At 43.1% G+C, this 23692-nt stretch overlaps 1 long non-coding RNA gene across 1 annotated transcript in view; it reads left to right on the top strand.

Moving 5' to 3' along the window:
- The window catches only part of LOC130356843 (uncharacterized), an 81325-nt gene extending 63894 nt beyond the window's left edge, over nt 1-17431 (top strand). The window contains exons 4-5 of the long non-coding RNA XR_008889012.1: nt 13998-14082; nt 16179-17431. This is a non-coding gene — a long non-coding RNA (uncharacterized LOC130356843). The remainder of the gene's footprint in view (nt 1-13997; nt 14083-16178) is intronic.
- Nucleotides 17432-23692: the final 6261 nt, after the last annotated feature.

Raw genomic sequence — 23692 nt, 5'->3', positions numbered from 1 at the left:
TTGGCTGATTTTACAGCGGTTCTGACAAACGCAAAAAAAATAAATACCCACATGTGACCCCATTTTGGAAACTACACCCCTCACGGAACGTGACAAGGGGTGTAGTGAGCCTTAACACCCCACAGGTGTTTGACGAATTTTCATTAAAGTTGGATGGGAAAATGGAAAAAAAAAATGTTTCACAAAAATGCTGGTGTTACCCTAAATTTTTCATTTTCACAAGAGAAAATAAGAAAAAGCCCCCCCCCCCATATTTGTAACCCCATCTCGTCTGAGTAAGAACATACCCCATATGTGAATTTAAAGTGCTCTGCGGGCGAACTACAATGCTCAGAAGAGAAGGAGCACAATTGGGATTTTGAAGACAAAATTTGTCCGGAATTGAAGGCCACATGTGTTTACAAAGCCCCCATAGTGCCAGAACAATGGACCCCGACACATCTGACCCCATTTTGGAAACTACACCCCTCACGTACTGTAATGAGGGGTACAGTGAGCATTTACGCCCCACAGGTGTCTGACAGATTTTTGGAACAGTGGTCCGTAAAAATGAAAAATTTAATTTTTCATTTGCACAGCCCACTGTTCCAAAGATCTGTCAAACGCCAGTGGGGTGTAAATACTCACTGCACCCCTTATTAAATTCTGTGAGGGGTGTAGTTTCCAAAATGGGGTCACATGTGGGGGGGTCCACTGTTCTGGCACCACGGGGGGCTTTGTAAATGCACATGGCCCCTGCCTACCATTCCAAACGAATTATCTTTCCAAAAGCTCAATGGCGCTCCTCCTCTTCTGAGCATTGTAGTTCGCCAGCAGAGCATTTTACATCCTAACATGGGGTATTTCCATACTCAGAAGAAATGGGGTTACAAATTTAGGGGAAAAACTGCATTTTAGTAAAAAAAAATGTTTTCTTATTTACACATCCAACATTAACGAAAAGTCGTCAAACACCTGTGGGGTGTTACGGCTCAGTGGACCCCTTGTTACGTTCCTTTAGGGTTGTAGTTTCCAAAATAGTATGCCATGTGGGTATTTTTTGCTGTTCTGGCACCACAGGGGCTTCCTAAATACGAAATGCCCCCAAAAAAACATTTCAACAAAAATTGCTTTCAAAAAGCCAAATGTGACTCCTTCTCTTCTGAGCATTGTAGTTCGCCCGTAAAGCATTTTATGTCCTAACATGGGGTATTTCCATACTCAGAAGAGATTACAAAGAGGTTACAAATTTAGGGGGGCATTTTCTCCCATTACCCTTTGTAAAAATGGTAAATTTGGGGTAAAAACTGCACTTTAGTTTGAATTTTTTTTTCCATTTACACATCCGATTTTAACGAAAAGTTGTCAAACACCTGTGGGGTTTTAGGCTAACTGGACCCCTTTTTACGTGCCTTGAGGGGTGTTGTTTCCAAAATGGCATGCCACGTGGGGTTTTCTGCTGTTCTGGCACCATAGGGGCTTTCTAAATGTGACATGCCCCCCAAAAACCATTTCAGAAAAATTCCCTCTCCAAAATCCCATTGTCACTCCTTCCCTTCTGAGCCCTCTACTGCGCCCGCCGAACACTTGACATACACATATGAGGTATTTCCTTACTCGAGAGAAATTGGGTTACAAATTTATTTATTTTTTTCTACTATTACCACTTGTAAAAATTCAAAAACTGGGTCTACAAGAACATGCGAGTGTAAAAAATGAAGATTTTTTATTTTCTCCTTCACGTTGCTGCTATTCCTGTGAAACACCTAAAGGGTTAACAAGCTTACTGAATGTCATTTTGAATACTTTGAGGGGTGCAGTTTTTATAATTGGGTCATTTGTGGGGTATTTCTAATATGAAGGCCCTTCAAATCCACTTCAAAACTGAACTGGTCCCTGAAAAATTCCGATTTTGAAAATTTTGTGAAAAATTTGAAAACTGCTGCTGAACTTTAAAGCCCTCTGATGTCTTCCAAAAGTAAAAACATGACACCAAAAAGAGAACCATGCCACAAATTAAACAGAAAAGTAAGAGAATGTAAAAAATAAACTTTATTAATACAATTTAGTAATAAAAAATAGATATTAGAATTAAAACAAAAAAAGTAGTAGCAATAGATAGGCACTAGTGGACATACAAAGATATGGGACAATGGTAGGACCCAAATACATCAAAATATACAAGTATAAGGAGTAAATGCCACAGAAGCTGGTAGGATACAAGAATAATACCTGCCAATAGTATACAATAAAGGGTGCCAAACCATACCTACACCTGAACCCCCTATCTATTGCCACTACTTTTTTTGCTTTAATTCTAATATCTATTTTTTATTACTAAATTGTATTAATAAAGTAAATTTTTTACATTCTATTACTTTTCTGTTTAATTTGTGGTATGGTTCTCTTTTTGGTGTCATAAGTGCAAATACATACCCTTACCTACTATATATGTAGGGTTATATATATCTTTGGTGACAAAAGTAAAAACATGTAAACTTTATGATGCAAACATATAGTAGACATATTTTATTTTTGAATCAATATATAATTTATTTGGAATATCCATTTTTCTTATAAGCAGAGAGCTTCAAAGTAAAAAAAAATGCAAAATTTTCAATTCTTTCATCAAATTTTGGAATTTTTCACCAAGAAATGATACAAGTATCGACAAAATGTTACCACTAACATAAAGTAGAATATGTCACGAAAAAACTATCTCGGAATCAGAATGAAAGGTAAAAGCATCCCAGAGTTATTAATGCTTGAAGTGACAGTGGTCAGATGTTCAAAAAATGGCCGGGTCCTTAAGGTATATTTGGGCTGGGTCCTTAAGGGGTTAAGGGCAAAATGGGCTTGGTCCTTAAAGAGTAGCTATCACTAAATTAAATTTCCCTATTCCCCCTCCCCATCTGTCCCTGACACTAACTACATCTATCCCTGTCTTTATATTTCTACAAATCCCCATAAAAATACCTTATGTTTAACTGCTGCAGGAGCTCAGAGTTGAGCTCTCTGGTGAGGGCAGGAAGTGGACGGCCACGGCAGGCGTGACATCGATTGAAGCCTTCCCGGGGCTCGCTTCTGCCCGTCTCCTCTCTCTCCTGCAGCTCGTGCGCTGCAATGAATTAGGAGAGGGAGATGCAGGGGGGAAGGGAAATTTTATTTTTTGCGCGCCGCACGCGTACGAGCACTGTACTCGCTCTCTGCCTGTATAGGAAACAGGCAGAGAGCGAGCACAGTGGTCGTGCGCACGCGGCACGTGAAATTTTAATATCCCCGCCCACCTGCATCTCCCTCTCCTCATCCATGTGAACGCGCGTTCTGGACCACGCTGCCCGGCCAGCGTTGGTCCGAACATGCCGAACGTCAGGGGGGGGAAAGTAATCCTGAGCCATATTGGGTGACACGTAGTGGCCAGGTTTACTAATGTAAAAAAAAAAACACATATAACACTTTTTTTTTTTAAATAAAATATATTAGAAACATTCTATTTAATAAAAAAAATAATTAGAGTACCCATTTCAGGGGTTAAATAACGCTTAAATAATGTTCTATACGTGTCATATTGATTTAAGATACATATATGTATAACCTTTGTCTTTATATATTCATATTGGTTATTACTCCTAACTAATAAATCTGCATAGTTAATAATACCTGTGTGTTATTTCATGATATTGAAAACATACCGCCATAGCTTAAATCAATGAGCTTTTAAATATTCTGGGTAAATATTCAGGCCCAGAGATATGAATTGCATTATAGATATTTAAGCAGTTAATAAGATCACATATATTAAATTACTGGTGACTGCAGGTCATGGTGTCACAATGAAGCAATGACCGCCCGCCATAGCGGGATAGACACAACATTCATATGGGGGTCATCCTGTGGGGGAACTAATCCTATATTCAGGGAGTTGCCCACAGGGATGATTTACATATGAATAGTGGTCTCACTGTGCATAATCTCCTCCCACAAATTTAAGGAGGTCTGCACATGGGTCACCATCGTGTGTGATCAGTAAAACTGACAGCTTTTGGTAGGTCCTACCGAGATCAGATAATACTGACATTATTTGGTAGGTACCACCGTAGATCAGATCAATAATACTTCCGCCCGTCAGACTTTTATGGTATAGCCTGTGGGTATGCTATCAATCTCCAGATGGAAAATCCTCTTTAATAGTATTGAGTACACTTATATAGAGATAAAATCAACCAGTCAGGGTTAAATTCTTACCTAGAAGCAGTAAACAAGCACTGGACTGAACCATTTACAGGAGGCGATAGTAAAGTAGCAGGTCAGCAGCAGCAACATTTTTTATTTATTTTTTTAAATCAAATGGTGCCAGACAGTTAAACAGATTTATAAATTACTTCTATTAAAATAAAAATATATCTTCACCAAACCAGTACTTATCAGCTGCTGTATGCTCCAGAGGAAGTTGAGTTGTTCTTTTCAGTCTGACAACAGTGCTTTCTGCTGACACCTCTGTCCCTATCAGGACATGACCAGAGCAGGAGCAAATCCCCATAGCGAACCTCTCCTGCTCCAGACAGTTCCTGACATGGACAGAGGTGGCACCAGTTGATAAAAAAAAAAATAACCAGAGTACTCCTTTAACCCCTTAAGGATAATGAAAGTAAATGTACGTCCTGATGCAGTGGTACTAAGGAAAACTGTCAGCCTGCTCACCACACTAAACCCAAAACAATGGGTTATAGTGTGGGTGAACAAGTATCCAGCGAGGGGTCACTTACCTAAATATGTCCAGTAGGTCCTGAGATATGTCCCCCAGAAGATCCTCTGCTTAATTCAGTGAATCACGTGTAGCGGGCGGGGCTTCTTTACTCCAGGAGTCACAATGAATATATAAATTGAGTCGGTGAAGCCCCGCCCCCTGCGCGTGATTCACCAAATTCAGAAGAGCATGTTCTGTGGGACATATCTCAGGACCTACTGGACAAATTTAAAGGGGTACTGATGTATGATCTCCGGGGTCCCTCCGCTGGGGACCCCCACGATCTCCCTATGCATTGCGGCCTTCACTCCATCTCCCATAGGCTTGCATTGCATTGACGTCACGAGGGGCAGAGCCATGACGTCGCGGTACTCCAGTCCCTGTATTGTGAGTCATCAGACACGGAGCGATCTTCGCTTCATGAGGCTGATGACAAGTTTGTGCCGCAGGGAGATCGCGGGGTCCCCAGCAGTGGGACCCCTGCGATCAGACATCTTATCCCCTATCCTTTGGATATGGGATAAAATGTCTAGTTCCGGAGTACCGCTTTAACCCCTTAAGGACCGGAGGTTTTTCCGTTTTTGCATTTTCGTTTTTTGCTCCTTGCCTTTAAAAAATCATAACTCTTTCAAATTTACACCTAAAAATCCATATGATGGCTTATTTTTTGCGCCACTAATTCTACTTTGTAATGTTGTCAGTAATTTTGCCCAAAAATCTATGGTGAAGCGGGAAAAAAAATCATTGTGCGACAAAATTGAAAAAAAAACGCTGTTTTGTAAATTTTGGAGGCTTCCGTTTCTACGTAGTACATTTTTCGGTAAAAATGACACCTGATATGTATTCTGTAGGTCCATACGATTAAAATGATACCCTACTTATATAGGTTTGATTTTGTCGGACTTCTGGAAAAAATCATAACTACATGCAGGAAAATTAATACGTTTAAAATTGTCATTTTCTGACCCCTATAACTTTTTTATTTTTCCGTGTATGGGGCAGTATGAGGGCTCATTTTTTGCGCCGTGATCTGAAGTTTTTAACGGTACCATTCTTGCATTGATAGGACTTATTGATTTTTAAATGATATAAAAAGTGACCAAAAATGCACTATTTTGGACTTTGGAATTTTTTTGCGCGCACGCCATTGACCGAGCGGTTTAATTAATGATATATTTTTATAATTCGGACATTTCCGCACGTGGTGATACCACATATGTTTATTTTTATTTTTATTTACACTGTGTTTTTTTTTTTATTGGAAAAGGGGGGTGATTCAAACTTTTAATAGGGGAGGAGTTAAATGATCTTTATTCACTTTTTTTTTCACTTTTTTTTTGCAGTGTTATAGGTCCCATAGGGACCTATAACACTGCACACACTGATCTTCTATGTTGATCACTGGTTTCTCATAAGAAACCAGTGATCAACGATTCTGCCGCATGACTGCTCATGCCTGGATCTCAGGCACTGAGCAGTCATTCGGCGATCGGACAGCGAGGAGGCAGGAAGGGGCCCTCCCGCTGTCCTGTCAGCTGTTCGGGATGCCGCGATTAGCCGCGGCTATCCCGAACAGCTCGACTGAGCTAGTCGGGAACTTTCACTTTCACTTTTAGCCGTGCGGCTCAGCTCTGAACGCGCGGCTAAAGGGTTAATAGCGCGCGGCGCCGCGATCGGCGCTGCGCGCTATTAGAGGCGGGTCCCGGCTTCACTATGACGCCGGGCCCGCCATGATATGACGCGGGGTTACTGTGTAACCCCGCGTTATATCAGAAGAGCAGGACCAAGGACGTACCGGTACGTCCTTGGTCCTTAAGGGGTTAAAGTGGTACTCGGGTGGAAAACTTTTTATTTTTTTAAATCAAATGGTGCCAGAGAGTAAAACAGATTTGTAAATTGCTTCTATTTAAAAATCTTAATCATTCCAGTACTTATTAGCTGCTGAATACTACAGAGGACATTGTTTTCTTTTTGGAACACAGTGCTCTCTGCTGCCATCACGAGCGCAGTGCTCTCTGCGGACATCTCTGTCCATTTTAGGAACTGTCCAGAGCAGCATATGTTTGCTATGGGGATTTTCTCCTACTCTTGGACAGTTCTTAAAATGGACAGAGATGTCAGCAGAGAGCACTGTGCTCATGATGTCAGCAGAGAGCTCTGTGTTCCAAAAAGAAAATATTTTCCACTGTAATATTCAGCAGCTAATAAGTACTGGAAGGATTAAGATTTTTTAATAGAAGTAATTTACAAATCTGTTTAACTTTCTGGCACCACTGACTCCTGTTCACCCACACTATAACCCAGTATAGTGTGGGTAAATAGACTAACAGTTTTCCTTTAACGCACTAGGACGTACATTTATGTCCTGTACATGATGGGGGCACCAGACTGCCATTAACCCCTTAGATGCCATGATCAATACAGATAACGACATCTGCGGCAATGCAGGCATTATATTGGATGATCGGATCGATGACTGCACTGCTGCGGGGATACGATCATCCAAAATGGCGGATGTCTGCCACTAACCCCTCAGATGTCGTGATCAATACAGATTACTGCATCTGCAGCAATGCGGGCGTTATATTGGATGATCAGATCACTGGCGGCACTGCCGCAGGGATATGATCATCCAAAATGGCGGACAAAAGGTCCTCTAACTGGCCTCCGCAGCTCTCCCAGGTTCTTCTGCTCTGGTCTGACATCGAGCAGACCAGAGCGGAAGATCGACGATATGTCTATGCATAGCACTGAATGGTATTAGCAATCAAATGATTGCTATCAATAGTCCCCTATGGGGACATAAAAAGTGTAAAGAAAATAAGTAAGAAAAATGTGAAAAATCTCCTCCCCCAATTGAATTGTACATCGCCCATTTTTCAAATTTTCCCCCCAAAAAGCGTAAAAAAAATTATTAATAAACATATTTGGACTAACAAAAGGTTAATGATTCCGTACAGTGAATGGCATAAACATAAAAAAAAAAAAAAAAAAAATTGATGCTTTTTGGTCACATCACATTCCCCCAAAAATTTATAAAAAGCGACTTAAAAGTCATGTGGTACTAAAAAAAAAATACAGGTCATTGCACAAAAAATGAGCCCTCATAAATCCCCATATATGGAAAAATGGAAAAGTAATAGGTGGTCAGAACAGGGCGATTTTAAACATACTTAGTTTGTAAAAATAAAATTTTTTTTTTTTTTTTTTAAACAATATAGCAATAGAAAAGTAAACTATTTCTGGGAAGGAACCAGCACTGCTCCTAGGGATGTTACTCAATATCCCATGACTTGTAGATCCAAAGAAGAAGAAGCGGCACTCCAGTCAAATAGTGGTAATGTGAATTTATTCACCCATCAAGTCACAAAAGTGCCACGTTTCAGTCTACACAATGAGACCTTGAGACCAATGAGACCGAAAAGTATGTGATCATGGATTTCATTTTAATTGCATTGACCCACAGAAAAAAAAAAATTCATTTTTACCGTAAAGTGTACAGTAGAGATGAGCGAACTTACAGTAAATTCGATTCGTCACAAACTTCTCGGCTCGGCAGTTGATGACTTTTCCTGCAGAAATTAGTTCAGCTTTCAGGTGCTCCCATTGGGCTGGAAAAGGTGGATACAGTCCTAGGAGACTCTTTCCTAGGACTGTATCCACCTTTTCCAGCCCACCGGAGCACCAGAAAGCTGAACTAATTTATGCAGGAAAAGTCAGCAACCGCCGAGCCGAGAAGTTCGTGACGAATCGAATTTACTGTAAGTTCACTCATCTCTAGTGTACAGCGTAAAAAACAAAACCTTTCAAAATGTGCAAAATTGCAGTTTTTGTTTCAATTTCTTCACACAAATAATAATCTTTTTAGGCTTGCTGTACATTTTATGGTAAATAAGTGATGGGTCCAAAAACAAGCCCTCATATGGGTCTGTGGATGGAAATATAAAAGAGTTATTGATTTTAGAAGGCGAGGAGGAAAAAACGCAAAAATAAAATTGGCCTGGTCCTTAAGGGGTCAATCATAGAGCTGCCTTAATTTTTACTGTGTGTTTTGTGGCAGTTTACCGTTTCTTGTGTTGGTATAATTCACTGTTGCATGTTGAGCTAGGTACTATTGCTATGACAACTGTTATATTTCAGCAGCCATTTTAACTGCCATCCTAAAGACAGATTGAAGACCAGTCCAGTGCCAGTCCTGAGTCCCCCCCGCCATTTGTATGGAGACAATCCTGCTTCTCTCTACTTCCTGTTTCTGTAATTTAAGGTGAACATAGATGGCGCACAGGTTTTGGGCAGTGTTGGCACAGAGGTGAGCGTTTCCATTATACTTTGTAGTCTAGGAGATGGACACATACATGGCTCCTCATGTTACCATGTTATGTGTATTTGCCATGTACAATAATTTGGTCGGATTGTACATTGTGATACCTAAAAGCTTATGAGTGCCGCACATTGCTGGTGTGCAGTAGAAATCGGGTGCACTATATGGTGACCATTGGGAAAGTGTTTAACCTGTTAAGGACCATGGATGTACGCATACGTCCTAGCTCCCTGGTACTTAAGGACCAAGGATGTACGCGTTCATCATGTAGAATTTCGGTCCCTGCCGGGCGCCGGGAGCGCACCCCGCGCAAATGCCCAGGGGGGTGAAGGAATAGGAGTGAGGTGGCAGGGGTGCCACCCCTCCTATCCCTGCTATTGGTTGTCAGAAGCATTGACCAATTGCAGATCGGGGGCGGGGGGGTTAACTTTCGCTTTCCCCGTTCTGCCAACCCACAATAGGCAGGGCAGGACGGGGAAACCGACAGGGACCGGGCGCCGAAGTCCACTTACCCATCGGCGATGGCAGCGAGACACGATCGGCGGTGGCAGCAGGCAGCAGACGAGGATGGCTATGCGGCTCCCTGGATCGTACAGAAGCCAGTGAGTTACCTAGCAACATCTGGAGGGCTACAGTCTGAGACCACTATACAGTGGTCTCTATACTTTAGCCCTCCAGATGTTGCAAAACTACAACTCCCAGCATGCCCAGACAGCTGTTTGGACATGCTGGGAGTTGTAGTTTTGCAAAAGCTGGAGGACCACAGTTTGGAGATTACTGCAAATCGCAGCATGCCCAAAGAGCAAACAGCTGTCTCAGCATGCTGGGAGTTGTAATTGCATACCTCCAGCTGTTGCATAACTACATCTCCCAGCATGCCCTTCGGTGATCAGTACATGCTGAGAGTTGTACTTTTGCAACAGCTTGAGGCACACTGGTTGGAAAATACTGAGTTAGGTAACAGAACCTAACTGAAGGTTTTCCAACCAGCTGTTGCAAAAGTACAACTCCCAGCATGCACGGTCTGTCAGTACATGCTGGGAGTTGTAGTTTTGAAACAGCTGGAGGTTTGCCCCCCCCCCCCCCCCCATTTGAATGTACAGGGTACATTCACACGGGCAGTAAGTTTCCTGCTTCAAGTTTGGGCTGCAGCAAATTTTTCACCGCAGTGCAAACTCCTAGCGGGATACTTACCGTCACCCGCCAGTGCGAATGTACACTAAAAACACTACACTTCACTAATACAAAATAAAGGGTAAAACGCTACATATACACCCCCCTACACTGTCGTCCCCCCCCCCAATAAAAATGAAAAATGTATTGTACGGCAGTGTTTCCAAAACGGAGCCTCCAGCTGTTGCAAAACAACAACTCCCAGCATTTCCGGACAGCCACTGACTGTCCAGGCATGCTGGGAGTTGAGCAACAGCTGGAGGCACCCTGTTTGGGAATCATTGATGTAGAATACCCTCATGTCCACCCCTATGCAATCCCTAATTTAGTCCTCAAATGCTCATGGCGCTCTCTCAGTTCAGAGCCCTGTCGTATTTCAAGGAAACAGTTTAGGGCCACATATGGGGTATTTCCGTACTTGGGAGAAATTGCAATACAAATTATGGGGGGCTTTTTCTCCTTTTACCCCTTATGAAAAGGAAAAGTTGGGGTCTACACCAGCCTGTTAGTGTAAAAAAACTAAAATTTTTACACTAGCATGCTGATGTTGCCCCATACTTTATATTTTCACAAGCAGTAAAAGCAAAAAAAGACCCCCAAAATTTGTAACGCAATTTCTCCTGAGTACGCAAATATGCCATATGTGGGCGTAAAATGCTCTGCGGATGAAGGCTCAGGATTGAGAGCACACTATGTACATTTGAGGCCTAAATTGGTGATTTGCACAGGGGTGGCTGATTTTACAGCGGTTCTGACATAAACGCAAAAAAATAAATACCCACATGTGACCCCATTTTGGAAACTACACCCCTCACGGAACGTAACAAGGGGTATAGTGAGCCTGAACACACCACAGATGTTTGAAGAATTTTCATTAAAGTTGGATGGGAAAATGAAAAACAAAAAGTTTTTTCACTAAAATGCTGGTTTTACCCTAAATTTTTCATTTTCACAATGGAAAATAGGAAAAAAGCCCCCAAAATTTGTAACCCCATTTCTTCTGAGTAAGAAAATACCACATATGGGGATGTAAAGCGCTCTGCGGGCGAAATACAATGTTCAGAAGAGAGGGAGCGCAATTGGGATTTTGGAGAGAGAATGTGCCTGAAATTGAAGGCCAAGTGTGTTTAAAAGGCCCCCATAGTGCCAGAACAATGGACCCCCCACACACATGTGACCGCATTTTGGAAACTACACCCCTCACGTAATGTAATAAGGGATGCAGTGAGCATTTATGCCCCACAGGTGTCTGACAGATTTTTGGAACAGTCGTCCGTGAAAATGAAAAATTTTATTTTTCATTTGCACAGCCCACTATTTCAAAGATCTGTCAAACGTCAGTGGGGTGTAAATATTCACTGCACCCCTTATTAAATTCTGTGAGGGGTGTAGTTTCCAAAATGGGGTCACATGTGGGGGGGGTTCTACTGTTCTGGCACTACGGGGGCTTTGTAAACACACATGGCCCCTGGCTCCTATTCCAAACAAATTCATTCTCCGTAAACTCAATGGCGCTCCTTCTCTTCTGAGCATTGTAGTGCGTCAGCAGAGCACTTGACGTCCACATGGGGTATTCTTAGAAGAAATGGGGTTACAAATTTTGTGTGTCATTTACTCCTATTACTCCTTGTAAAATAATAAAAATTTGGGGGAAAAGCAGCATTTTAGTGAAAAAAAATCATTTACACATCCAACTTTAATGAAAAGTTGTCAAACACCTGATGGGTGTTAAGGCTCACTGGACCCCTTGTTAAGTTCCTTGAGGGGTGTAGTTTCCAAAATAGTATGCCATGTGAGTTTTTTTTTTTTTTTTTGCTATTCTGGCACCATAGGGGCTTCCTAAATGTGACATGCCCCCCAAAAACCATTTCAGAAAAACTCACTCTCCAAAATCCCAGTGTCGCTCCTTCCCTTCTGAGCCCTCTACTGCGCCTGACGAATACTTTACATACACATATGAGGTATTTCCTTACTCGAGAGAAATTGGGCTACAAATTTTACGAAGATTTCTCTCCTTTTACCCCTTGTTAAAATTCAAAAACTGGGTTTTCAAGAACATGAGAGTGTAAAAAATGAAGATTTAGAATTTTCTCCTTCACTTTGCTGCTATTCCTGTGAAACACCTAAAGGGTTAACAAGCATTATGAATTTCATTTGAATACTTTGAGGGGTGCAGTTTTTATAATGGGGTCATTTATTGGGTATTTCTAATAGGGCTGGGCGGTATATCGGCTCATACCGGATACAGTTTTTTTTTTCTCCGACGGTATGAATTTTGCCCCATACCGCTATACCGGTGGGGCCCCTCCCCCCCACCCATGAATGAATTACAGAGCCCACGGCTCCATTCTGTCAGGGGAGAGCAGGATGAGACTCCTCATCCCCGCTCCCCCTGCAGTTTCAGGCCGGCTCTTCTCTGCAATCAGAGCCAGGGGAAAGCGCAGAAACTGCATCCCCTGGCTCTGCCCCGAGCCGGCTCCCTGCTCCAGTCCACCTCTCCCCTCTCTTCGCCTACTTCAGGGAGTGTTCATAACAAGCGCCCGCTCCCCTTGGTCCTGCGGCGTAAGGCGGAGTATTGTGCCGCATTTCTTCTAGTTCTGGTGCCCGCTCCTGAGGCCCCTAGTGCACGCCGCAGGACCAAGGAGAGCGAGCGCTTCAGGGGCGGACAGACCGCCTGTGAGGGGGCCCGCTGATCTTTGAAAGAGCGGCGGGCCCCCTCACACAACGCACGTGAGCTGCGCCGCTGCTGCTCACTGTTCTAAAGTGGAGGTGGCACATAATAGCGCAGTGGGCACTTTAGATCAAAATTTAAAATTCCCTCCTGGTGGAAGCGTCAGCATCCTGCGGTGATTGCTTCTGCCAGAGAGGATCCCGTGTCCGGGTGGTAAGCGCCCACGTTACTGCACTGATGACAGGGGCACTTCCCAGCAGCCGCATCAGCGCACAGGTGAGGAGGGGGGGGTTATTGAAGCAGAGGGGGTAATGGAATAAGGGGCAGGATAGGATAAATAAAAAGGATCAGGGGGGGTTAATGGGTGCAGGGGGGTAATGGAAGCAGGGGCGTTAATGGAATGAGGGACAGGATCGGGTTAATTGGTGTAGGGGGGTTAATGGGTGTAGGGGGGTGAATGGAAAGAGGGGCAGGACGTGGTGAATGGAGAGATTTTCGCTGCCCTGACTCCTCATCCCCTGTAGTGCAGAGCTGTAATAGACAGCAGTGGGGGAGTATACAGTACAACGCTGTTTCCCCAACCAGTGTGCCTCCAGCTGTTGCAAAACTACAACTTCCAGCATACCCAGACATCCGCAGGCTGTCCAGGCATGCTGGGAGTTGTAGTTTTGCTACAGCTGGAGGCACACTGGTTGGGGAAATCCTGATGTTCTGACACTTAAACAAGCCCCCCCCCCAAATACCGTTAAATACCGTGATACCACCATCATTTTAAAAAATACTGTGATACACATTTTTGATCATACCGCCCAGCTCTAAATTCTAATATGAAGGCCCTTCAAATCCACTTCAAAACTGAATTGGTCTCTGAAAAATTCTGATTTTGAAAATTTTGTGAAAATTGCTGCTGTACTTTGAAGCCCTCTGATGTCTTCTAAAAGTTAAAACATGTTAACTTTATGATGTAATCATAAAGTAGACATATTGTATATGTGAATCAATATATAATTTATTTGGAATATCTATTTTCCTGATAAACAAAGCTTCAAAGTTATAAAAATGCTAAATTTTCAATTTTTTTTCCAAATTTTGGAATTTTCAACAAGAAATGATGCAAGTATCGATGAAATTTTACCACTAACATAAAGTAGAATATGTCACGAAAAAACAATCTCGGAATCAGAATGAAAGGTAAAAGCATCCTAGAGTTATTAATGCTTTAAGGGGTACTCCGGTGCTTAGACATCTTATCCCCTATTCAAAGGATAGGGGATAAGATGCCTGATCGCGGGAGTCCCGCCGCTGGGGACCCCCGTGAACTTGCACGCGGCACCCTGTTTGTAATCAGTCCCCGGAGCGTGTTCGCTCCAGGACTGATTACCGGCGACTATAGGCCGGGCGGCGTGTGACGTCACGCCCCCGACCCCGTGTGATGTCACGCTCCGCCCCTCAATGCAAGCCTATGGGAGGGGGCGTGGCAGCTATCACGCCCCCTCCCATAGGCTTGCATTGAGGGGTGGAGCGTGACATCACACGCCGCCCGCCCTGTAGTCGCCGGTAATCAGTCCCGGAGCGATCACGCTCCCGGGACTGATTACAAAAGGTGTGCCGCGTGCAAGATCATGGGGGTTCCCAGCGGCGGGACTCCCGTGATCAGGCATCTTATCCCCTATCCTTTGGATAGGGGATAAGATGTCTAAGCACCGGAGTACCCCTTTAAAGTGACAATGGTCAGATATGCAAAAAACGCTCTGGTCCTTAAGACCAAAATGGGCCTGGTCCTTAAGGGGTTAACAGTTTTCCTCAATATTCCTTCTTTATCTGCATTCATTCTCTTAGGGTGCTTTCACACTACGATACTACGAGAGGCGAAAACCGGCCGCTCCCATATCCCAGCCGGATCCAGCCTGAACCCCATTCATTTCAATCAGCCGACCGGAGTCAAACGCTGACTCCGGTTGTCTCATTTTTGCCTCGCATACAGTTTTCTGACTGGACCTAAAACCGTGGTATACCACGGTTCTCAGTCCGGTCAGAAAACCGTATTTGGGGAAAAATTAGACAACCGGAGTCAGCGTTTGACTCCGGTCGGCTCATTGAAATGAAAGGGGTTCAGGCTGGATCCGGCTGGGATATGGGAGCGGCCGGTTTTCGCCTCTCCCAACCAGATCCAGCAACCGTACACTACAATCGTAGTGTGAAAGCACCCTTACTTGTATCTGCACCATTTTTTAAATAATGAAAGAATGTGGAAATCTTTTCCTTATTATTAATAAGTGCTACAATAATCTTTTCAAGACAAAAGCCATTGGGGATATTTATCAAAACCTGTCTAGAGGAAGAGTGGTGCAGTTGCCCATAGCAACCAATCAGATTGCTTCTTTCATTTTTCCCAGGCCTCCTTAAAAATGAAAGAAGTGATCTGATTGGTTGCCATGGGCAACTGCACCTCTCTTTCTCTGCACAGGTTTTGATAACTCTCCCCCATTGTGTGTTAGAATGTCCACTGTGTAATGTCTTTTGGAAGGCTGCATACTAAAGGCAAACATAAAAAATATTTATATCATTATATATATATATATATATCATTTTCAGATGTATATCATTTTTTTAATAGACAATTCTATACACAAATGGGGCTTTAAAGGGGTTATCCAGGATTAGAAATGCAAAGCTGCTTTCTTCCTTTCCTCCAAAACAGCACAACAGCGGTCCGGTGAATAAAGAAGAGTAGTGATAACACAGAGCGCAGTGGTGCTATATATATATATATACACATATATATAGCAAATCCAGAAAATCACCACACAAGTAGGTCTTGGATCAGAAAAAGCTGGTGGTTTTAATCCCAATTAAAGTGCAACGTTTCGTCAATAGCCTTTATCAAGCATGGCTATTGCCGAATCATTGCACTTTAATTGGAAATAAAACCACCAGCTTTTTCTGATCCAAGACCTACTTGTGCGGTGATTTTCTGGATTTGCTGTTCATTTATCCTGGGCTGGCAGCCTGGGCAACCACAGGCACAGAGGTTGATCCCCGGTGCGGTCTTACCATCTACATATATATGGAAAAATGTCCTCTCACTTTAGGTTTGTGTAACACTGATTGTGACAAAGATTACAGGGCTGATGACATCATAATTGCAGATAGAATGTTTAGCCAAGTGCACAGGTTACAATTTCATTCGCTCACTAGGGATCAGCAGAGTCACTTGTGATAGGTCACTGTCCATTGCTGTAGTTTTCTAGTGACTTTATCTTCTTTGTCATGCTCATAAAATGTAGGAAAAAGGGAAGAAAATTCATTTAGTAGAGGAAGAGGAAATAAGAAGAAAGATGAGCTGAGACCAGAACAGTGAAAATGATTTTCAGGAGCCACCAAGTACAGATGAGATACCAAGAAAGAGCAAGTTATTGGCGTTCCTGGAGAATATCTGGGCCCGGATGACCTGTAAGAGTATGACAGTAAAGAAAAGAGCCTACCCACACCCGGCATCTGATGGATGGCACAGGTAGGACATCATAATTTTAGGGCCCAGTCACCCTGCATTGCACTTCATCCATGCTACCATTGTTATCACCTTTCATTTAATTTTTCGGGAATATGCAGTGACCAGAAATCATCAGATCTGGCACTGGGTATTTATTTTTGTTTATGGAGTTCGATGTGCAGCATAAATAATGTTATTTTTAAATACCATGGGCTTTTTTTGCATAAAGGGATTCCAATTCTGGAACTTTTTTTTAGCCTTTTTGCTTTTTAAGTTTTTAATCCTCCTGAACTGCACACGGCTGTCAACTGTTAAAATCAGCTAACAACCCAGGAGTATAGAGAAGGCTTAGCTCCTATGCATATGCCCCTGTGAGCATTGGGCATACTATATATGGAGAGAGAGAGAGAGAGACATGTATTGAACATTTATAGGATATATCACCAGTGCCCACACCCTTCTGAAGACCCTAGCTGCTGTAAGCAAACACTGGATTGAACCATTGGCTGGTGGGTAAATAAAAGAACATTAAACAGTGGGAAAATGCATGAATACAAAATGAAAAGAGAGTAAGAAAATAAAATACTTTCACAATTTTCATGTTTTAATCATACAGCTGCCTACCTTATCATTTTTTTACTGTGTGCTTTGGGACAGTTTATCTGTTCTTGTAGTGGTACAGTCCGCTGTTGTTTACTGAGCTTGGTGTGGTTGCTATGACAACCTCTATACTGCAGCAGCCATTTTAACTGCCATCCTAGAGACAGCTTGAAGACTAGTCCAGTGCCAGTTCTTTGTGTCCCCCCAGTTTTATGGAGACAACACTGCTTCTTTCTGCTCCCTGTTTTTGTAATGTAAGGTCAACACAGATGGCACACAGGTTAGGCAGTGTTGGCACAGAGGTGAGCACTGTGTACCAAATATTCCAGACCAAGTATGTGCAGCCATCTTGCCTAAATGTCTATTGAAGTAAAACAGTGAAAGATACTTCTTCTAGGAATTAGTAGGGGCCCAGTGGTCAGAATCCCACCAATCAGATATTTTGGACTAATCTAATGCATCTGTCATAATTGTCTTCACAATGTCTTATGTGATTCCTTTAAAGTATATGTTGTGCACCATTTGTTTACACTGCTTCATTTGAGGCTATATTTTATGGGATTTCTTAGAAATGTTTGCACATTATTAAATGCATACATTTCTGAAAGATAAATCTTCCACCAGAGCAGAGTAGGGATTATAAGGATTTATACAGGTTCACTGTGAAAGTATAATCAAAACTAGTTAAAAGAAAAGCAGTTGCCCATAGCAACCTGTTAAACACAAGTTGTCATTTCTCAGTGGCTAATGCCAGCTGTCACTTCTGCTTGCACAAATTTCAATAAATGTCCCCTGGTTAGTCTGTATGAGGCTTTATCCAGTTTGCTCTCTCTGGTGGTTGACTTGTCTTTCAGAAATATATGTATCTAAGGCAATCTGTCAGGTAAAACAGATCAGTGGGTACAGAGGAAAGAATTATAGCCTCTATGCAGGAGGAGTGTCCTGATTAATTACATAGCAGATCATGATCAGTCCTATCGATTACCCTGTGACCTTGGAGGCACGCTCTCTTCCTAGGTCCTACTTACAACCACTAAGTAATACCTGTCACAAAATTGTGATTGTATAGAACTGCATGGGAATGCAGTTTAACCCCTTAAGGACACAGGGCGTACAGGTACGCCCTGATGTCCTGGTACTTAAAGGGGTTATCCAGGAAAAAAAAAATTTCATATATCAACTGGCTTCAGAAAGTTAAACAGATTTGTAAATTACTTCTATTAATTTTTTTTTTATTATTTCAGTACTTATGAGCTGCTGAAGTTGAGTTGTTCTTTTCTGTCTAAGTGCTCTCTGCTGACACCTGTCTAGGGAACTGTCCAGAGTAGAAGCAAATCCCATAGCAAACCTCTTCTACTCTGTGCAGTTCCCGAGACAGACAGAGGTGTCAGCAGAGAGCACTGTTGCCAGACAGAAAAGAACAACTCAACTTCAGCAGCTGATATTTATTGGAAGGATTAAGATTTCTTAATATAAATAATTTACAAATCTAAACAGTAACCAACCCCTCAAGACTAGTACCAGTTACCTGATACATAGATGAACAATAATTATAATGATAATGGATACCTTGATTGTGCTTCAATTATAAGATACAACTATATAAAAATATAGAAATGTTTTATTTAAAATATCAAATAATGGAATGTAACCTCATATCACAGGGCTCTTGTACAAATCTGTTTAACTTTCTGGAGCCAGTTGATATAAAAAAAATAATAATAATTCTCCGGGAATACCCTTTTAAGGGCCCAGGGCATACCTGTACGTGCTGGACTTTTCCGTTCACCCGGAATGGGATGCCTGCTGAAATCATTCAGCAGGTACCCCATGCAGACTCCTGGGGGGGGGATCCTGAGACCAGATCGGCGATTTGCGGCAATTCCAGGTCAATCAGGTCACCGGTGACCCGAGAAAACCACCTCACAATTGTCCTGATTCATCTGCAGTTACCAGCTAACAAATCAGGACTCCTGCTAGGGGCACCCGCTCCGCCCCTAATGGCACCCGCTCCGCCCCCATTCCAGTGGGTGAAAGCGAGTGTCGGGAGTGTACACCGCACTTGGGGCCCCCGATCCCCGGAGTCTGTGGTGGGATCGGGCTCCAGGACCAGCGGAGGCGGTGATGAGGAGGGAGCAGGCAACAGCAGGAGGTAAGGCTGTGCCTCCTGCTGTTGCTTAGCAACAACTCCCAGCATGCAGAAAAGGGCATGCTGGGAGTTGTTGTTATGCAACAGCAGAAGGCACAACTCCCAGCTTGCCCTTTGGTAGTTTGTGCATGCTGGGGGTTGTAGTTATGCAACAGCTGTAGGCACATTCTTACTATGAAAAAGTGTGCCTCCAGCAGTTACATAACTACAACCCCCAGCATGCATGAACAGCCAAAGGGCATGCTGGGAGTTGTAGTAGTGTGCCTCCAGCTGTTGCGTAACTACAAGTCCCAGCATGCCCTCCTGCTGTCTGTGCATGCTGAGAGTTGTAGTTTTTGCAACAGCTGAAGGCACACTGGTTGCGAAACACCTGAGAGTTTGTTACATAACCTAATATGTGGATGTAAAGTGCTCTGCGGGCGCACTACAGGGCTCAGAAGAGAAGGGTCACCATTGGGCTTTTGGAGAATTTGGCTGGAATTTAAGGCCATGTGCGTTTACAAAGCCCCCATGGTGCCGAAACCATATGTGACTCCATTTTGAAACTACACCCCTCATGGAATGTAAAAAGGGGTGCAGTGAGCATTTACACCCCACAGGTGTCTGACAGATTTTTTGAACTGTGGTCCATTAAAATGAAAAATTTATTTTTTTATTTGCACAGCCTACTGTTCCAAAGGTCTGTCAAATGCCAGTGGGGTGTAAATGCTCACTGCACCCATTGTTACATTCCGTGTGGGGTGTCTGAAATAGGGTCACATGTGGGTGTGGTTTACTGTTCTGGTAGCACGGGGGCTTTGTAAATGCACATGGCCCCCGACTTCCATTCCAACCAATTTCTCTCTCCAACAGCCCAATGGCACTCCTTGTCTTCTGAACCCTGTAGTGCGCTCGCAGAGCACTTTACATCCACATATGTAGTATTTCCATACTCAGAAGAAAAGGTGTTACACATTTTGGGGGGCTTTTTTTCCTATTACCCCTTGTGAAAATAAAATTTTTGGGGTAATATCAGCATTTTCGTGAAATTTTTTTTTTTTCATGTCCAACTTTAAAGAGAATTTGTCAAACACCTGTGGGGTGTACAGGCTCACTGTACCCCTTGTTACGTTCCTTGAGGGGTGTTATTTTCCAAATAGTGTGCCAAATGTGTGTGTTTTTTTTTTTGTTTTGTTTTTTTGCTGTTCTGGCACCATAGCGGCTTCCTAAATGCGACATGCCGCCCAAAAACCATTTCAGCAAAATTTGCTTTCCGAAAGCCAAATGTGGCTCTTTCTCTTCTGAGCCCTGTAGTGCACCTGCATAGCACTTTACGTCCACACATGGGTTTTACCCTTGTAAAAAATTCAAAAAATGGGTCTACAAGAACATGTGATTGTAAAAAATGAAGATTTAGAATTTTCTAAAGGGCTAACAAACTTTCTGAATGTCATTTTGAGTACTTTGAGGGGTGTGGTTTTCATAATGGGTAATTTATGGGGTATTTCTAATATGAAGGCCTCTCAAATCCACTTCAATCTGAACTGGTCCCTGAAAAAATCAGTTTTTGTAAATTTTGGGAAAAAATTGGAAAATTGCTGCTAAAATTTGAAGCCCTCTAATGTTTTAAAAAATAAAAACATGTCAACTTTATGATGCCAACATAAAGTTTATATATTGCATATGTGAATTAATATATCATTTATTTGGTATGTCTATTTTCCTTACAAGCAGAGAGCTTCTAAGTTAGAAAAATGCAAAATTTTGAAATTTTTCATGAAATGTTGCTATTTTTTACTGAGAAATGATGAAGTATCGACGAAAATTTATCACTATGTTAAATTAGAATATGTCACGAAATTTTTTTCTTGAAATCAAATTAATAAGTAAAAGCATCCCTGAGTTATTAATGCTTAAAGTCACAGTGGTCAGATGTGCAAAAAATCCTCTGGACCTTAACCCCTTGAGGACCCAGCCAATTTTCAGTGTAGGACCCGGCCATTTTTTGCACATCTGACCACTGTGACTTTAAGCATTATTAACTCTGGGATGCTTTTACTTTTCATTCTGATTCCGAGGTAGTTTTTTCGTGACATATTCTACTTTATGTTAATGGAAAACTTTTGTCGATACTTGCCTCATTTGTTGGTGAAAAATTCCAAAATTTTATTGAAAAATTAAAAATTTCTCTCTGCTTTTAAGGAAAATAGACATACCAAACAAATTATATATTGATTCACATATACAATATGTCTACTTTATATTGGCATCATAAAGTTGACATGTTTTTACTTTTGGAAGACATCAGAGGGCTTCAAAGTTCAGCAGCAATTTTCCAATTTTTCACAACATATTCAAAATAGGAATTTTTCAGAGACCAGTTCAGTTTTGAAGTGGATTTGAAGGGCCTTCATGTTAGAAATACCCCACAAATGACCCCATTATAAAAACTACACCCCTCAAAAGAATTCAAAATGACATTCAGTTAGTGTGTTAACCCTTTAGGTGTTTCACAGGAATAGCAGCAAAGTGAAGGAGAAAATTCAAAATCTTCATTTTTTACACTCGCATGTTCTTTTAGACCCAGTTTTTGAATTTTTGCAATGAGTAATAGGAGAAAAAGTTCCCTAAATGTGTAACCCAATTTCTCTCGAGTAAGGAAATATCTCATATGTGTATGTGAAGTGTTCGGCAGGCGCAGTAGAGGGCTCAGAAGGGAAGGAGCAACAATAGGATTTTGGAGAGTGAATTTTGATCAAATGGTTTTTGGGGGGCGTGTCACATTTAGGAAGCCCCTATGGTGCCAGAACAGCAGAAAACCCCCCACATGGCATACCATATTAGAAACTACACCCCTCAAGGCATGTAACAAGGTGTCCAGTGAGCCTTAACACCCACAGGTGTTTGACAACTTTTCTTTAAAGTCGGATGTGTAAATGAAAAAAATATATATATCGACTCCATTGGGGGACACAGACCGTGGGTGTATGCTGCTCTCTCTAGGAGGTGTGACACTATGATAATAAAAAAAGGTCGGCTCCTCCCAGCAGGATATACCCGCCTCCAGGCCCTGAGCTAATCAGTTTAAGCTTAGTGTCTGAAGGAGGTGGACATGGTCCCCCCGTGCGCATATGCGGCTGACATATGCGCTCAGGACTAGGAGCGTCCTTCTAGTCCTTCCCCGTCCTTCATTAGCTCTGCCTACAGGGCCGTCGGAGCTCCCTGGAGGCGCAAAGTGTCCTCCAATCAACACCTTGTCACTAAGGTGGTTTCCCCTCCCTCAGTGGATCCACCAATCTCCCGGATCTCTAAGGCCACTACACTGCCACTGGCAGATGCGGCCGCCTTCAAGGATTCTACAGACAAGAAGGTGGAGTCCTTAGCGAAGTTTGTCTCTGAAGCAGCCGGCTCTTCGCTTCTTCCCATCTTCACCTCAGCATGGGCGTCCAAGGCCCTATCGGAGTGGTGCCCAAAACTCTGTCAGGTTATCCTAGCGGGATCCCCCTCAGAGGATCTGTCTGCTCTGGCTCTCCAATGCTCTAAAGCTGGGGAATTTCTGTGCACAGCTTCCATGCAGTCAGCCCGTTGTTCTGCCTTGCTGTGGGTCACCTAGCTGCTTCTATGTGGCTTAAAGCTTGGAATGTGGATGCCGCTTCCAAAAGGTCTCTCACTGAGCTTCCTTTTACGGGTGGCCGTCTTTTTGGCAAGCACCTTGACGAGATTATCTCAGAGGCGACGGGAGGTAAGAGTTCCTTGTTGCCTCAAAATATGGCTCGTTCTACTTCCCAAAGGAAGTCCTCTTCCTTTCGGACCTTTGGCCCCAGCAAGGGGTCTGAGCGGGCGCCTTCGCGGGACAAGAAGGCTCCCTCATTCCGGCTGCGCCCGTCTTGGAAGTTGGACACCAACCATTCCGGCCGGTTTGCGGCCAAATCAGGCAACCGCAAACCCTCTTCCAAAGAGAAGCCCCCACCCGCAGTTTTTTCTCGGGTGGGAGGTCTTCTCTTATTTTTTTCGAGACATCTGGACCACACACATTCAGGACTCCCGGGTCAGGGACGTGGTATCCAGCAGTTACCGAATCGAATTTGCCTCCCTCCCAAGGGATCGCTTTTTTCGATCCCTGGCCCCCCGGTCTCCTTCTCTGGCGAAGCAATTTCGAGAGGCTCTACAGTCTCTGCTTCTCCAGGGGGTTATCGGTCCCTTTCCTCCAGGGGAACGTTTTTGGGGTTTCTATTCCAATCTTTTTGTGGTCCCCAAGAAGGACGGTTCTGTGCGGCCAATCCTAGACCTCAAGCGTCTCAACTGTCATCTTCTCATCTGCCACTTCCGAATGGAATCTCTCCGTTCGGTAGTGGTATCCCTGGAACTAGGGGAGTTTCTCCTCAGTAGACATCAAGGATGCCTATCTCCATGTGCCAATATTTCAAGGCCATCACGGTAACTCCACTTTGCGGTTCCGGAGGGGCATTTTCAATTCGTAGCCCTCCCCTTTTGCCTGGCCACGGCTCCTCGGGTCTTTACCAAGATCCTTGGGTGTTCACATCCAAGAACCCCTTTATTGGTAAAATTAAACTTTTTCT

The sequence above is a fragment of the Hyla sarda genome, chromosome 2, assembly GCF_029499605.1.
Source record: "Hyla sarda isolate aHylSar1 chromosome 2, aHylSar1.hap1, whole genome shotgun sequence".
Lineage (NCBI taxonomy): Eukaryota > Metazoa > Chordata > Amphibia > Anura > Hylidae > Hyla > Hyla sarda.
Note: the sequence above shows the minus strand (reverse complement) of the source record. Positions and strands in the feature narration are given on the sequence as shown.